The following is a 13,354-nucleotide window of genomic DNA, read 5'->3' on the forward strand; positions in this document are numbered from 1 at the left end:
TATTCATGTTCGAGGGCTGACTAGAGGCTATACCTAGAAGACTTTGTAGTTAAGCTACCATAAAAGGAATTTCTCATGAAATCATCGCCTGACTAATTACTTTTTCTTTGACCCCCCAAAGTCTTTTCACATTGATTCAATTATGATGTGTGTGCTTATTTTGTATGCCTTGGGTTTTTTGCTTCTCAAGGAAAAGCGCCCACACTGGGAACCTCTAGGGCTCTAGTACCATAGGCAATACATGTGAGTGAAGTACCAATTTAAGCAGGGATTTCTCTTCCAGCTTAAAATTTTACATTGTGGCACTTTGATTTTTTGCTTGTTCATTTTCAACATTTTAATTTTGTAACTTTGGGGGGTCATATAACACTGTTACCCTCCCCAAGCTCATCACATTAGTAAACTCTCTTTATAATACTTAAACTAAAGGTCACTAGGGTTAAGCCCACTAGAAAGCCCTAGTACATTTCATAAGAACCTAAGTAACCATTGCTTATTAGGAAGGCATTCCCCATGGTATTAAGAGAAGATTTCTAATACCTAGCTTGGTCAAACTAGCTTAGTCGGACTGCTTGATTTTTAAACCTAGACAAGTGATTATGACAAAACATTACATTGAATTAAATGTTTGATACTAAGACAATGCGCTGAATATTATGCTACCAATCACAATCAAAGCAGACAAACATGGATGCAAAAAGATAAGGGCAATGCTAATGGACAAGAAACACCTGTTTGTGTCGATGGTCGCGCTTGATTTGAAGTGTGAACGAGAGAAAGGTTCCATGAAGGTCCAAATCCTATCAATAGCAACACGCTCTTGTACACACTATGAAACAAAAGGAATACCTCCAGGAGGCACATTAGTGGGAAAAGAGAACTTCGCTAATCTCTCAACTCTAAAACAGAAACACTCCTATCGTACTAATCTTACCTACCCTCCATCACTCAAGTGATGAGGATCAAAGGTGTTTTATGACATAGGTTTCTATTTCATTGTACCGGATGTGAATGTGTAGGTCTGAGTCAATGTTTTGGCTTTTAATGTGCATACTCGTTTGCTAATTGCTCTTGCTCTTTATTTTTTTGTTTTTTGTGAGTATAAAGCTTTATATGTACATTCCCTAAGATTGGTGATTGAGAGGTCAGGGAAAAAGGTTGAGAGGGAAACAAATGAATGATGGATGTCCACAAACACTCCCCCCTTCCTTGGGTAGATCATACCGTTTGAAATGAGCTTGTCACCCTTTGAAACCAATTGTTCTAGTTGGTAATAGGTGAGGATTTTTGCCAGTAGTTTTCTATTACCCTAGGTGCCTCGTCAAGCTGCAACGGTGGTAAGGTACTCTCCCAGGATCGAACTTGAAGTGGTTCATCAGGTGATTCTTGAACACTGGGAGGTGTCGATTCTTTTGTAGCTTCATGGAGGTCCATTACTATAGATGGAGACTGTGTAGAAGCTTTTACCTCTATGGATGTATTACATGAGGAGCTAGAAGCTTCATGGGACTCCCCCCTTCCTGAGCTAGGTGGAACAAATCGTTCTTTCTTTGGTACCCAAACTAGCTCGGGAGTGGGTGTGTAGCATTTTGTGATTTTTTTCTTTTCACGATCATTGATTCTTTTTGGAGCTACGGGATTGGGCTCACTTGGGTCAGGTGATAGGTAAGAGCACAATCTACGTTTTGGCACCCAGATTTGATCATTTCCTTGATAGTAGCCTTGGGCTTCCAATAGTCGTTTAGGGATCCATCGCAACATTTTCTTACTTTTCTTGGAGAGAGTGGTACGTTTCTTACAAGGCTTCTGTTTTTTAGCACTAGCTATGGCCACTAAAGAATCTTTAGGGACCCACTTGTATGTTTTCTTCGTTACATTAGGATGAGTCTTGTCAGAAGCGATATGCATTGCTTGTAGCATATTTAAGGGTATAGGCATTTCATCCCCCTCAGGTGTTACCCAGGTCGTCCCCCTATTTCCCCAAGTGTCTATGGTTGATGCTAGGTGGACCCAATCCACATTGTCCGACTCAGTCATCCCAGGTAGGATATCCATATAAGGAGAATCTTGGCCAATGTCTGTATCCTTCTTACAAGTGTAACAATATTGTAGTGGGGCCGAGTGAACTGTGGTGTCAGAGCGATGATCAATAATGTTTTACTCTCTAAGGGGTGTACCTTACCAGTCACCAAATCCACTCTAAGGACAGAGTCTTGGAATTGCAAATAGACATGAGTTTTTGACCAATCATGAACCATTTGTGCTTCTCTCATGAATGGTCGTCCTAAAATCATTTCATATGACATAAGGTGTTTAGAGAAATCCATTACAATGAACGTATGTCGTACCTTGTGTCCTAGAACTTTGATCTTAAGATCCTTGAGCATCCCCATAGGTTTGGCTATGGTACCATTTGCCATCTTTACCACAATGTTAGTAACACTGAGGCGGGGTTTTCCCATGGATTCCCAACAATCTTTTGTAACGATGCTAACTCCCGCACCACCATCAAGAATTCCCTTTATAGTTAATCCCTTGGTAGTGATGGGTAGGGTCGCATTAGACTCGTCGCCTTCAAAATACTGCCCTAATTCGTTAATGGGTACCTCGATCACAGACTCGTGTCCATCTAAGTCAAGTGATTGCACATGATTTTCCTCATCAATCATAATCGAGTCAGGCCTATTTGGTTGCGCAAACTGCGGTAATCCCGTTCGTAGCTCTCCGTTAAGGAATGCTCGAAGTGCAAGGAATAACTCAGGATCTCCATACAGCTTTGCTATGATCGTGGTTCGGACCTCAGAAGACATGAAGTCCACTAGTTTGGCAACATTCATTGGCGTTTTGCAGGGTGTAGGTCCTTGACTAGGAACTGGTGAGGATGGAATCTCATATTCCTCAATGGGATCAGGTATTCCTTCGTTAAACACTTTCCAACAAGAAGGGTGTATGCTCACTTTCTGATGTCCCGTCCTCACTCCCTTCTTGGATGATACTAGATATGGCTAACGGTCTATGGTTCATGTGGGGTGGATGAACTTGCATGGAAAACACTGTGTCATGAATTTTGATCTGCATGGGTTCTGGTTCTAGTTTCCTTTGAGTCTCCTCCACTAAACCTCTTAGATGTTTCACCTGCTCAATCTCGTCTACTGGGTTTGGGTACGTCTCAATCTTCTTTTTACGATTCTTCCCTTTTTGCCCCTGCGGTTTATCTTGGGGGTCTTGGATTGGATTTGGAAACACTTGTGGTGTTTTTAGAGGCTCTTTATGATTTTCTCTTATTCGGTTTTCATTTGGTTCCATGTTACGGTTTTCTTTGTCGGTCTTTCTCTTTGTGGTATTGGTTCTAGTCTTCATTGTCTCGACTGAATCTGAATCATCCTCGAGGTCATTCATATACACGGAGTCATCTCCTGTTCCTATGTTTGTTTTGGAACTTGGCTTTGAATTTTCCGTATTCTGCGACTTCTTCCTTCGTGTCTTCTTTTTCTTTGCTTGGATAACTGACGCGGTATCTCTCTCTTCGAGGATATGGCCTGGCCCTTGAAGCATGGACCGTGTAATCGCATAAGCGGGTGCGACGGGTGGTATTGGCGATGTCACACTAGCAATTTCGACCAAATTCAGGGGTGTGATTTTAGGCGCATTTGGGTTATAGGGGCATTGGGCAATTAAGTGATCTATGCCACAACGATTACATGTGAGTATTGGCATTGCAGACGTGCTCCCTTGATTCATTTGCATCTGTGCAGCATTCTTTTGCAGCCTAATAGGGCACTCCGCTGCCCGATGTGGTCCACCACACTCGTAGCATTGAAGAGGTGGCCTCCTAGCCTGGGTGTTGATATTTTGACCTCTGGATGCGAGAGCAGCAGCTTGATAAACCGGCTTGACTTGCCTCCAACAATCTTCCATGTAGTATATAGGACACTCTTCCAATGTATCAAGTCCGTAGGCAATACTAGTGTCTATTTCCTCCTCACAGCCATCTGGATAAGCATTTGATGGCTCGCAACCCACTTGGTTCATAGGGGCGACTCTTGGATGGGGGGGTTGCGGTCCTAGCACAGGAGGTGGTAGCGGTGTAGCTTGTACAACATTTTGAGATCTAGGGACCATGTGTTGCGGTAGTTGCTCAACAGGTGGAGTAGGCATCAATACAGGAGCTCGAGGCGCATCCGTCCACGCTAAAGGTGGTCTATTTGCCATCATACGTTTGATCATTAAACAATCCTTAGCTTGGTGACCATACCTACCACATGCGTTTCAAGTTCCATTAAATTTTACTCTAAACGTAGGGCACTCACTAGTGCTATGTGGACCTAAGCAAATGGAACACCATTGTTGCTCCCTTCTTGGATACATGTGACTATTTTGAGGGGGTCGATTATCCTTAAGAGACTCTTGGATTGCTTTGGTGAGGTCTGTCAAGAATGTCTCAAATACCTTTGGCTCATTGGCAATGGGCTTTGCAGTCATGGGTTCATACTCAATGGCTTGTGAGCTAGTGGATCTCGTGTCAGTAGACACCCTCATGCCTGCTATCATCAAGTTGTCCTCTAATTGGATTGCATTGGCAGTGACATCTTCCCAGGTTGTGATACCTCTAATCACTACTCCATTATAGATTCCTTCATTCCTCAACCCTCGAATGAATCGATCAAGCAGTTGGTTATTGTTGAAGCGCTCATTTATAGGGCAGCGAGAGTTTAAGTGCTTTAGACGACTAATGAAGTCCCTTACTAACTCTCCTTCCTTACGTTCGGCCTTCTGTAGCTGAGATGCTACACCCCAAAGCACACCTTCTCGTATGTACTCCTTTAGAAACAACCTTCGAAGGGTAGGGTAGATTGTTTTCTCGTCCACCCTTAGGGTCCTATACCAATCTCGAGCCTTCCCACTTAATGTCAAGCTTAAGGCATTGCACTTATGTAGTTCGTTGCGTTCCCCTAAGGAATCACATACTTGTTCAAACACTTCAATGTGTTTCCTAGCATCTTCGTCCCCATTGAATTTTTGCGTGAGTTTAGCAATTTGTACTGCCTTACTTCTAGGCTCTCTATCAGATGCGTGACACATATTTTCCGCGATAGATCGACCTATGGTTTGAGCAAACACTGCCAAGTCACCTATGTGAGGAGGCAGGGCCGGTGGAGGTACTCTTGGAATCATATGTGGGAGAGGGACGGGTACCGGTCTTGGCATATGTGTGGATGATGCAGGATATGGAACATAACCGAGCATAGGTCCACTCGGATAAGGGCTAGGGAGCGGCACTCGAGGAGCATGAACAAGTGGTACAATTGGAGGTGTGGGGGCCATGTGTGCATAAGGGGCTAGAGGCACATATGGTCGAGGCCCCATATTAGGTACTACGACACTAGGTAGTGGCACTGCGCTAACCGTAGATGTCATAGGTACATTCTCTGTCAGGCTTATCCCTGGAGTGAGCACTGTGTTTTCCTTGATAGAGGGTTGAGCCAAGTTAGGGAAGCTAAAGTTTTCGCTCGGAGGCTCAGATTGCATAGAGACCCCAGGTGAAATGACGTAAGATGGGTCCATGGGGCTCATTAGAGGAGTCTCCATTTGTGATAGAGTAGGCTGTTGAGCCTTGCCCGTATCCAAAAATCTCATGGGGCCAGTTGAGAGTATATTTACCCCTCGGTTTTGCCTTTCTGATTGAATAATGCCATGGATAACATTACAGATCATTTTCTGTTGATCTTCGATGCTCGTGGCACTAGAGGTGGATTGTACAATCTCTATCCATCCTACATGGTAGGCGTGGCCAGAGTGTAGATCCGTCAACACCTCAGTGTGGAGGTCGTATGTCCAATGATCATTAATGAACAATCCTTCTAGAGTCGACGTGTTAACGGTTTCTTGTGAGGTAGAAGCAATGTTGCTCCCCGTGGTTTTACTTGTCACCAACGGTACTCTAGAGGGAACTTCTGAAGGAGGCAGCTCAACAGGGCCTTCTTGGTAAGAAGTTGGTAGGATATCCACATGGACACTCTTTGGGGGTGTGGGGTCCACGTGCGATGTGAAAGGAGAGTCCACTTCCCCACCCCCTTCGTGTGCTTCATTTGCATCAGGTTCCGAGCGAGTAGCTCTACCTAATGTTTCCATGAAACGGCTAAACATACTAGTACTAGGCTGTGGAGTTTCGGGAGGTGCATGGCCTTCTCTCTCAGTGTTTTGGGTAGGGTATGCTTCCATGATTTCTGAGTCGGAGGAGGAATCACTAGCGGCTATTTTAGGGTCTTGGGTGGTGCTACCTTGTGTCCCCGCTGAGGGTCTAGAGCTTATCGTGGATGGGTAATGGGTGTCCGTATGAACAGAGGCACCCTCAATATGCTCGTGTTCTAGCACCCGTCCAGAGCGTAAGTGCATGTGCTTTTGATACCCTAAGGTGTCAAAAAGCTGCTCTAGGAGGCCTTGTGACTAGTTTTTAGCGTGTTTTTTGTTTGTTTTTTTTGCTAGATTTTTTAGAGCGTGTCGTGGAATGGCCGTGTGATAGCTCGAAATGAGCGTATCGGTCAGAGGGTCGTGCCGTGCTTTACAGCCCTCCGTTTGGTCACTCTATGCCCTCGGAATCCCTAAAACTGTCAATTTCCAGTAGGGAACTAGGCCCAAACTAGAAAGTCTAAGGGTGCAAGTGGGAAGAGAAAGGAGGAGAGTGGAGGACTTGTCCCACATGCTCTCATTCTCTCTTGAGGGAGTAGAGTATATATATAAGAGTGAGTCTAGTATACATCATAAGACTGAGGACTGAGGCCTGGGCCTGGGCCTGGGCCTGGGGAACCGATCCCGATCTATCTTTTATATAAACCAACCCGTCCGTTTTAAGAGTCACGTTTTTTATTTTCGAAAAATTTCACTATTTATTTTTATTTTTTTTATTTTTTTATTTTTTTTGAAAACGCACAAAAATTGCAGAAATTGAAATGCAGAAATTGCAAAAATTGCAGAAATTGAAATGCAAGAAATGTAGAAAATTGAAAACGCATAGAAAATGCAGAAATTGCAGAAAATTGGCACTTGACAGAAAATTTAACACAGAAAACGCAGAAAATTGCAGAAATTGAAACTTGACAGAAAATGCAAAAAACGCAAGAAATGCTAACTGTGCAGTGCAATCCAGAAAACGTAGAAAACGCAAAAAACAGAAATCTTCACATAACTACACACCCTCATTCCTTGCCTTTCCTATGATAGAAATTGCACCACAAAAAAGCGTAAAGTGCTAACCAAGCTTAGTGTAGGGCATATCCCCGGCAGCGGCTCCAAGCACACAACAAGCCTAAACTAGCAAGCTCAAGAAAGCAAAGGGTGTGTCACTCACCGCTCTACGCTCGCCTTCGTGGTGGATTCCTCGCCGTGATGAAGAAGAAGCTGCAGTCGTGCCGCGCTCAACCGCTTCATCGCCGTCGTGCCTTCGTAATGCTCGATCGCACACACACTCTCCCTCTCTCTCTCTCTCTCACACACACACACACAAGGAGGTGAAGAAGAAGAAGATGGAGATGGAGCAAGAGCACTCTTCTATTGCACAAATGAGAGAATGAGTAAAAATTAGGTTTAGTTGGCTTTTATAGGAGCTCACCCCATTCACACTTGGACGCCCATGCTTAGCCAACTAATCCCTTGAATGTCCCAATTAGTGTGCGCCTCTCATCGGCGATCACTCTTACCCTTTTCCTATTGGTCCGACAAGCCCGGTACCTAACTCTAAATAATACAACGTTTATAGATTATAGGGTGTCCGTGTGCCGTGAGGGTTAACATGCATCATATAAGCCCACATAGGGTAGTTGTCCCCATCGAACCTGTCCTCAGTACCAAACATCTTGAACACATCTGTGTTGTTGTTGTCAGCCATGGTAAATGCTACACCTGATGTGAAAACTGCCCGCAAATAGGAGAAATGGAGCGGGAACAACCTGTGCTATATAGCACAAACCGTAGAAGACTATAAGGCACCTGTTATGCAAAAAACGGCACTGATAGAAATTCTACACAAAATGACGAAATAGCCTTTGCAGTACTGCCTGTAGTGGAAACGGAGGCCGAAATGAGCCCAAATCAAAATTCTGAGCAGACCAAGCTACTTGAGCTTTCCCAAAATATTTGTCGACTTGCGAACGCTCGCCAAAGCTCACTGAAATCGGAGAAAGTGAGCAGGCGTGTGCTGGAGCAGCTGGCGACTAACCCCGGGAGGATGTGACCTGCTCTGATACCAATTGTTGGAATTAGGGTTGCAGAGAAACACACACAACTTGGAGAAGACGAAGGAAGCTCAAGGCACACAATAGAGAGTGTATTACTTAGTGTCAATGGAAAGATAGATAGCCCTAGAGTGATGGGCGTATATACACTGCACGGGGGAAAAAACCTCCTAAAGAGGGAAAAAATGCCCCGGCGGTCCTAGTGTGTTCACACACATCACTACCACATGTATATGGTAACATGATCTGGTTGTGATTTTTCAGAAGACTAGGCTGGTATCTTCTCAATGACCCGAGCATCAGAACTCTCTAGCTTCTCTGGCAGCTTCTTGGCTAAATCCTCACTGATTTTCGTAGCCAATTCTCTCTGCTCCTCCTATTCATCAACAAACTTTTCTTTACCCTTTGCCTTCCACCCCTCTCATTGATGAGCCCATTTGCTACCTTCAAGACTAACTGGTTTTACCAGCTTCTTTGGAATTTTCTCAATGACAACCTCTTTACTGCGTGTAATTGTCCGTATAGGAACTGGCTATGGGGTCTTCACCTCAGTAGCTGTAGTAGTAGGTGTTTCTGGACACTGAGTTGCAAAATGCTCATACTTGCCACAAGTATAATAGTTCAGACTTCTATTCTCAAAAGTACCACCACCCCGGCCTTGGCCAGTACCTGCTTGGTATCTGTCGTGCCAAGCAGTAGTGCCACTGGTACTCGATTTCTCTTCTTGGGGTACACTGGTAGTCTCCGCTCTGACTAGTTCAGCTTCGGTAAATGGGACTACCAACATATATTTTACCTTCTTGAAATGATGAATCTCAATGCCACAATTGTTCCATAAATTGCCATAGGCTTTACAGTTAGTACACTGTGGACATTCATTAGAAACATGATCTTTGGATTTACACTTTGAACACCAAGTTTCCATTCTTCTTACTGGTTGTCTAGCCTGGCTAATTTCAGCAATCTGCCAGGCCATCTCGTCAATTTTTCTAGAACAAGACCCTTTCTTGGCCTTGTCTTTGCTCTTTTCATCTGAGCTACGTTTAGAGCTACTGGGGGTTTACTGGAACCAGAATTCTCAGTGGAAGAGCTACTACCACTAGACCTCCTCTTCTTGTGATTCTTCTCCTTCTTTGCCTGCTATTTGAGCTTCACGGCGCGTTGCACCAAATCCTTACACTTCTTTGTTAGTGCAGGTACCTTCTGTTCCCTAAGCTTTTTACCGTAGAACCCATTTAAAAACCATGCTCGCAACCTCTTTTTTGATGGTGGTTCCTATAGCTGCCTGGTCAGCTCCTTGATTTTCTCAACATAACTTCTGCCTGATAATTTTCCTTGCTTTATCTTATCCAGTTTATAGAGGATATCCTCACCTCCTCTGTTGTCTAAATATTCTAGTCGGAAAGCTTTGAGAATTTTGTTGTGTGATCTGAGTTGGCCAGGTGGGTAATACCATTTCCTTATTGCATCCTTCAATGTCTGAGGAAAGTATTCTCCAAGTCATCTTCATCAATATTCTTCAACTCAGCATACTACTCAAAGGCTTGAACATACGGATCATCTTTCTTCCCATCTTTGAATGTCGGAAAAGAAATTTTTAATGAAGAGGTATAATCATGTCGATCAGCATCGTTTCTACCTCTTCTGACCTTAGGAACCTGACTCTTTCTTGAAGATTTCTTGTAATGGTCTGTGTCGGCATCCCAATCAATTTCTTCATCAGTCTCAATTTTTTTCTCCTCTCTGGATTTTCTACTGGAGCTGTGGCAACTACCTTTACTGCCTTTGGCTCCTTCATCCCTTTGTGTGGTCCAAGAACTCCTGGCCTTGCGTTCTTTCCTCCCAACCGTTCTTCTTCTGAAGTGACTGGAGTGCTGAGAATCCTTGGCCTCATCAGCATGACAATGCTCCTCCTAAGCGTCAGTATCATTCACCGGTTCATTCGTGGGATCAAAATATCTTTTTGATTCCTTAGGGATAGGGTCAACGCGGTAGGATGCTTTACAACCACGACTAGTTTTGGGTGCCATCACTTCAGTTAAAATTATAACTGGGAGAAGATTTTTTTGGTCAACCAATAAAAAACTCTCAGAACCACTGTGATTGCCAAAACGGAATTGGAGCTGATCTCTTCAGATAGCTGATTCCAATGTTAGAATTTACAGCTACTTGGCAAGTCATCAGTTCAATCGGAGAACTGGGATAGAAGGTGAAAACTGGACTGAAATAGTTAACTGAACTAAAATAGTATACTGGAATGAGAAATAGACTGGATGATTGGAAAAGTGTTTATAGTTCCAGATTTAGACTCATAGTTTATGAATAACCAGTACAAGGTAAAACACATTGAAGCTAACAATGATAAAGAGCAAATGAAGAGAAAGAGAGACAGTGAGAGAGAGAGACAAGGTATGGATTGTAAAGCTAAACTCTACATAAATTTTGCATTGCAAAATTAATTGAGGAAACAGTACAAAATTTACAGCTCATCCGTCCCCTCAATCACAGGCACCATGTCATCAATTTCTTTGACATCTGAACATTCCGATCAATATCTTCCAGGTTCCATTCCATTTCATCATCAGAGTTGAGATCATCCGCAATTGCTTCGTGTGTTTGGAAGCGCCTGAAGCTTTCTTGTGTGGCACTTGTGGCTAACTTCACTGGCTTATGTATAAGTCGCATGTTACAAAAGACATACACCAACTCCGAAGCTCATTTAGGACTTAATCAAAATTTTTTTTTTAGTATGCACGAAAGCAAATGAAGACCAATTTATTTCACAGCTACCACTTGAGGCGGCAACAAACAATACTCTCACAACCACATGTTGAAGTTCCAATTTTTCTCCACCATACTCTTTCCACCAAACTGGTGCGCTCATCGTCTTGATAGCATCTATATGCCAAGGATCCCCAAACGTTCCTTATCTACTAGTATATGCCATCTTCTGTGTGTATGCCACCTGTCCATCCACATTGCCTAATAGTTGAGCACACACTTTCTTGAAATCACTCATTGTTTGAAGATTGCTCGTGCATTTGGAACTTGGGATCCAAGACAAAATCTGCTCCATGTAAAGGAGTATGCAACTACTCCCATTGTCTTTTGACAAATGTCATCATCATGGCTTTCTCTTTTCCTGCATAAGATGTATTGTCTTTGAACTTGCGAGTGGCTTCATGCATGTACCAGTAAACCCGTCCAAAGAAAGAGGCTTCTTTGTCCACTAATCGTGTCAAATGAGTGAAGGGTTCTGTGACAGTAACAATTTTGCCTACATTTCTCCAAAAAACAGGAGAGTTTAGAAGCTGATAGCATTTGGAAGGAGCAGGTTCATACTTGTGATATTTATCAAGCCAAATGTCCCATCTTCTATTTGCCACTATTTCAACAAGGGCTCCTTTTATCTACTGCAGTGTAGAGATAAAGTAATATGCTGTTGCAAAACGGGTCACACACAAAATCTATAAATTTTTGGTTGGGACTTTGTTCTAAACAAAGCGTAAGAAAGTAAATATTCTCTTATAAACTTCACCATGTGGTTTGCATCTAGAAGAGTTTGCTTAATAGAAGGAACTTTTCCAAAGTCCTTTAAGAGAAAATTCAAAGTGTGAGTAGCACATGGAACCCATGTAATCTCAGGATACTTTTCTTCAATTGATTTTCCAACTGCTTTGTAGTTAGATGCATTATCTATGACAATGGCAGTCACATATTTAGGTCCCACTGCTCTTCTCATTGAACGCTCATATACACCAGCAAGATATCCACTAATTTTTTCTTTCAGGGATGTAGGGATTGCTTCAAGAAAGATGGAACCTCTTGGACAATTCAACATCACAATAATCAATGGTTTCTTCTAAAAATTTGTCCAACCATCTAAAGAAATTGTGCATCCATACGCCGGCACATAATCAGGAGCTATGCGCTGTAAAATATTCTCTGATGTAGTGTTTACTTTATCTAGATAATTTGTATGCATCTTTTTATAATTAGGAGCCACAAGACCCTTCTTCGCTGTGCTCATTAAAGCATCTTTGAAGATAGGATTCTGAATCACATTAAAAGGAATTCCACATGCAACAAATGCTTGAGTCCACTTAAGACAGAGTTCAAGTAGCCATTGTTTCCAAAATGCCTGTTGCAAAGTAGGATCACTTGGTGCAAATTCTCCTCCAGTCCATGCTTCACTTCGGCTTATGTTAGTAGAGCTTTAGGTAGGATTAGAGCTACAGTTTCCAGCAAAGGATGAATGACACCCTCCTTGATCGGAAGTAGGGTTCGAGTGAGGGTTTTCATCATTCTCGACTGTCATCTTGATGTCACTAGCCATAGATGGAGCCATCGTTTTGGGACCTCCCTTTTTCCTACCCTCAAGATGTACTCTCTTGGCCTTGAGCACCCACTCGGGAAATTTTTCTTCAATAGGGGGGTCTTAGCAAGCTGCCACATTTCCAGGAATTTTGAACACACATTCTTTTATCCTATGAGCATTTCACTAAAATTATGTCCGCAGGTCTTACATCTCAACTTTGATGTAGTCTTCCCACTGACCAATTCATCACGTAGTTCCACTCATATCCTTTCACCATCTTCTTCAGATCTGCAAACTTAAACTAAACTAATTACTAAATACACATCTAAAATCAAACTCTAATACCATTTACATTACTTTATTCGTCAATGTTTTCAACTTGTTTAAATTATAAATACCAAAAATAATTTTTTCTCAAGTGTGAGCTTTCACTTTACACCTGAATCATGCTAAATAAATTGCTTAATCTATCTCAATAACTTCCAAGTGTGAGTAAACTCTACACAAAGCAAGATATCTTTAAAAAACTATCTAAATTAACAGGTGAGTCACTTGACAAGGAAATAGAAACACTCAGTGACATAGGGTGGTGATGGAGTGAAAGTAATCACGTAGTAGCTGTGCAGCAGGGCAAATCCAGGGGTATAGTGAGAGCAGTATCTAAGAGAGAAAATGCAATCGTGCAGTAGCTATCCATCAAGGCAAATGAAGGGACACAGCAGGAAGTGAGCTTGTGAGTAGCAAGACAGCATTGGGTATCGTAGCAGTCGACCACACACACACTCCCTGTAGCTCATCAAGCTCA

The sequence above is a fragment of the Adiantum capillus-veneris genome, chromosome 18 (genome assembly GCF_014529385.1).
Source record: "Adiantum capillus-veneris isolate H3 chromosome 18, ASM1452938v2, whole genome shotgun sequence".
Lineage (NCBI taxonomy): Eukaryota > Viridiplantae > Streptophyta > Polypodiopsida > Polypodiales > Pteridaceae > Adiantum > Adiantum capillus-veneris.